Below are 4755 nucleotides of genomic sequence, written 5' to 3'. Positions count from 1 at the left end.
GTAAGAAACACTTGACTTTCCAAAGGAACTCAAAGTGCTCAGGTGTTGTTGGAGCTCGCAGGAGTTCCCAAGCTAGAATCATGATCCTTTGGGAACTAGTTCAGGCTCACTGCCTGTGTCTACTCCTGTGATTGTAGAATAGGCCCATTGGCTCTTGGTAAAGGATGTGAATGTCTTGAATTCTGTTCGCTCACCAAACCTGATCTATTTTGAGTATACTAAGTGTCATGGCAGGGGATACACCAGCGTGCTTGGATCGTGATGATTTCCAATAAAACATTCCTTGGAAAGCTGAACAAAATGAGTGAAAACTCAATACCGCCACTATCATCGTGACTGAGGTCCAGCACATGGGATTAGAAATGTCATTGAGGGATTCACACGGACTCCATTCATCCTGGGAGACTTGGATCCAGTGAGAGAGCCTTCAGAATGTTATTTGCTTGCCTAAATCACCAGAAATCATGGCTTAAATCAAGGCTTCACCTTTTGCTCTAATGATAACATGCTTTCCGGTTGAGGAGATCATTGTCAGTATCTTGGAAGTTAGCCCTACCAACTCCATCAGCAATAATGTATAGTAGGTTGTGAGGAAAATGTAAGTTTAGCGGGGGCAGCATAGTTCAACATTGTACACTGGAATGTCAGGAAATGTGTTTCTGTCCCTGTCTGAAGGCTTCGCATGAATGATAAACCTTCTGTTTCATAAAACAGAGATACATAAGGGGAAGGTACAGGCGACATGTGAAATAAGGCATTAGCAATTCTCAGGAACTATGGGAATGTGGACTCTTCCTGTGTGAAAACAAAGCTCTGTTTTCTTGAACGACTGATTGTGGCCATGGCAATTAGGTTGGAAAGAGAGCCTTGGCATTTAAAAGTTTGGCATGTAGCCTTCTTGTCGGTGGATTCTAGAAGTGCATGCTTTCAACTGTCCCAGGATTCATACCACATTCATGGATGTATGGAGAACACCCATTTTAATCCTAGTTTGTATGTTTATTGTTGGGACATTTTTGTCAGTCTATCCGGGTAGTTTGCCAGCAGTTCTTATGGATTGTCTGTACCAAAATGGTCTGGACATACATGTCTTCCTCTTCTAGGATCTAAGAATGTGAGCATGCAAGTTTGTTTCTTACACACACTCCTTCTAGGAATTTTATACTTTGGTATGGCCGTAGAAGATAGGCAGGGAGTGTCTGCGGGATTATCTTTCCTTATGGTCTTGATGTGGCCTTGCTGAAGGTTAACTTGGCATTTTGGCTATGTGTTTTGGGGATTATGGTAGTCCTGTTATCTTAGACATTGTTCTTTTCTCCAAGCAAATATCACAAAGAAATTGTGTTTCCATTGGATTATGAAAGTGAGCTGTATGCTTAGGATCATGCTGTTGATAATAACATATATCTCAGTGACTACAGGTTATGCTTGTGTTTGGTGATCTGAGAGGGTTTGAACAGACACTTTCTCTGTGTTGATCATTGTCACATACCACAGCAATAGCACTCACAGGAATTTAGTACCAGTCAAATCCTGAATAGGAGATATATGAGCATAAACAGAGAAAGAGAGAAAGAACAATTGTTGAAGAGTCTAAGCATTTGTGAGACAGAGTAAGACAGTGAGACACAGAAAGAGAGTGAGAGGGGGGGAGAGACGGGGGGTTAAGTGGAAAAGAGGACACTGTGATATTAATGCAGATATCTTGATTGAGAGAAATAAGGAAACCAAATAGAGAGAATGTGAGTGAGAAACTGAGAAGCTAGGAGAGTCACTGCAAGTCAATTTCAGAGAGAAAGTGAAGAAGCGAGATTGAGTAGAGTACATAAGAAGTCCATTCATCTAATGTGGATGAGAATCTCATATGATATTTGCATCGGTTCTCATCGAAGGCAGAGTAGGACTAATAGGTGTAGAATGTTATGATTATGGAGGTTGCTCCGATTGTGGCCAAAGCTATTAAGATTCTCGTGGTTTCCATGGGTAGAGTAAGGCCTGATTTTCTCTGTCATATCCGGCTGAACTGAGATTTACTTATTTTTGTAGACAACATCCTTAAAGCCATGTTCGTGGTCTCATTCTGTTGTGTACCTCGTGCCAATTTCTTTGGATGGTTCTCAAGTGATGTACATACTACAGTAGTTTTCGGGATCAGATATTGGCTTTGTCCCATCTTAAGAACTTTGTTGCATGGATACCTCCAGGAATTCGGTGATAGAATTGGAAAAATTATGTCACCAAACAGTTCCTTGGAGGAAAAATATCTCTGATATGGATTGTGAGGGCAAATTTCTAGAGGACGGAAGGAGTGCTGAGAGAGCCCAAGTGTTCGATAAATTAAGAACTAACAACAATGCATCACAGTCTCCATGATTTGCAAGGAATCCAATAAAGTGGGGGAATGTGCTATTTGCTTTACTTTCAGGGACAGAGTCCCTGTCTCATACCGGACAAGGACGGCTTGCAGAGGAACTGAGTATGGAACATCAGATGAAGTTGGAAGAAGCCTAACATCGCCTGCCCTGAAGTCCTCAGTTGAAGCTCTCTTGCCTGAGGATACCTGAAGTGAAAGGTAAGAAACACTTGACTTTCCAAAGGAACTCAAAGTGCTCAGGTGTTGATGGTGCTTGCAGGAGTTCCCAACCTTGAATCATGATCCTTTGGGACCTAGTTCAGGCTCACTGCCTGTGGCTACTCCTGTGATTGGAGAATAGGCCCATTGGTTCGTGGTAAAGGATGTGAATGTCTTGAATTCTGTTCGCTCAACAAACCTGCTCTATTTTGAGTATACTAAGTGTCATGGCAGGGGGTACACCAGCGTGCTTGGATCGATGATGATTTCCAATAAAACATTCCTTGGAAAGCTGAACAAAATGAGTGAAAACTCAATACCGCCACTATAATCGTGACTGAGGTCCAGCACCTGGGATCAGAAATGTCACTGTGGGACTCACATGGCCTCCATTCATCTTGCGAGACTTGGATCCAGTGAGAGAGCCTTCAGAATGTTTTTGCTTGCCTAAATCACCAGAAATCATGGCTTAAATCAAGGCTTCACCTTTTGCTCTAATGATAACATGCTTTCCGGTTGAGGAGATCATTGTCAGTATCTTGGAAGTTAGCCCTACCAACTCCATCAGCAATAATGTATAGTAGGTTGTGAGGCAAATGTAAGTTAGTGGGGGCAGCATAGTTCAACAATGTACACTGGAATGTCAGGAAATGTGTTTCTCTCCGTGTTTGAATCCTTCGTATGAATGATAACCCTTCTGTTTCATAAAACTTAGATACATAACAGGAAGGTTACAGGCGACATGTGGAATGAGGTATTAGCAATTCTCAGGAACTATGGGAATGTGAACTCTTCCTGTGTGAAAACAAAGCTCTGTTTTCTTGAAAGACTGATTGTGGCCATGGCAATTAGATTGGAAAGAGAGCCTTGGAATTTAAAAGGTTGGCATGTAGTCTTCTTGTCGGTGGATTCTAGAAGTGCATGCTTTCAACTGTCCCAAGATTCATACCACGTTCATGGATGTATGGAGAACACCCATTTTAATCCTAGTTTGTATGTTTATTGTTGGGACATTTTTTGTGAGTCTATCCGGGTAGTTTGCCAGCAGTTCTTATGGATTGACTGTACCAAAATGGTCTGGACATACATGTCCTCCTCTTCTAGGTTCTAAGAATGTGAGCATGCAAGTTTGTTTCTTACACACACTCCTTCTAGGAATTTTATACTTTGGTATGGCCGTAGAAGATAGGCATGGAGTTTCTGCGGGATTATCTTTCCTTATGGTTTTGATGTGGCCTTGCTGAAGGTTAACTTGGCATTTTGGCTATGTGTTTTGGGGATGATGGTAGTCCTGTTTTCTTAGACATTGTTCTTTTCTCCAAGCAAATATCAAAAAGAAATAGTGTTTCCATTGGATTATGAAAGTGAGCTGTATGCTTAGGATCATGCTGTTGATAATAACATATATCTCAGTGACTACAGGTTATGCTTGTGTTTGGTGACCTGAGAGGGTTTGAACAGACACTTTCTCTGTGGTGATCAATGTCAGATACCACAGCAATAGCACTCACAGGAATTTAGTACCAGTCAAAACCTGAATAGGAGATATATGAGCATGGACAGAGACAGAGAGAAAGAACAATTTTTGAAGAGGGTAAGCATGTGTGAGACAGAGGAAGACAGTGAGAGACAGAAAGAGAGAGGGGGGGGAGAGTGGGGTGAAGTGGAAAAGAGGACACTGTGATATTAAAGCAGATATCTTGATTGACAGCAATAAGGAAACCAAATAGAGAGAATGTGAGTGAGAAACTGAGAAGCTAGGAGAGACACTGCAAGTCAATTTCAGAGAGAAAGTGAAGAAGCGAGATAGAGAAAGAGTACATAAGAAGTCGATATATTTAATGTGGATGAGAATCTTATATGATATTTGAATTGGTTTTCATCGAAGGCAGAGTAGGACTAATAGGTGTAGTATGTTATGATTATGGAGGGTGCTCCGATTGTGGCCAAAGCTATTAAGATTCTGATGGTTTCCATCTGAAGAGTAAGGCCTGATTTTCTCTGTCATATCCGGCTGAACTGAGATTTACTTATTTTTGTAGACAACTTCCATTAAGCCATGTTAGTGGTCTCATTCTGTTGTGTACCTCGTGCCAATTTCTTTGGATGGTTCTCAAGTGATGTACATCCTACTGTAGTTTTCGGGATCAGATATTGGCTTCGTCACATCTTAAGAACTTTGT

General features: G+C 41.5%; 2 non-coding genes across 2 annotated transcripts; both read left to right on the top strand.

The window, feature by feature from the left end:
* The first annotated feature begins 253 nt into the window (after positions 1 to 253).
* On the top strand, positions 254 to 345 carry LOC134485523 (small nucleolar RNA SNORD116). Its single transcript, XR_010063561.1, has one exon. It is a non-coding gene; the product is annotated as a small nucleolar RNA SNORD116 (small nucleolar RNA).
* Positions 346 to 2825: 2480 nt separating this feature from the next.
* On the top strand, positions 2826 to 2918 carry LOC134485497 (small nucleolar RNA SNORD116). The gene has a single exon (XR_010063535.1). It is a non-coding gene; the product is annotated as a small nucleolar RNA SNORD116 (small nucleolar RNA).
* Positions 2919 to 4755: the final 1837 nt, after the last annotated feature.

This window comes from Rattus norvegicus, chromosome 1 (assembly GCF_036323735.1).
Source record: "Rattus norvegicus strain BN/NHsdMcwi chromosome 1, GRCr8, whole genome shotgun sequence".
Taxonomy (NCBI): Eukaryota; Metazoa; Chordata; class Mammalia; order Rodentia; family Muridae; genus Rattus; species Rattus norvegicus.
Note: the sequence above shows the minus strand (reverse complement) of the source record. Positions and strands in the feature narration are given on the sequence as shown.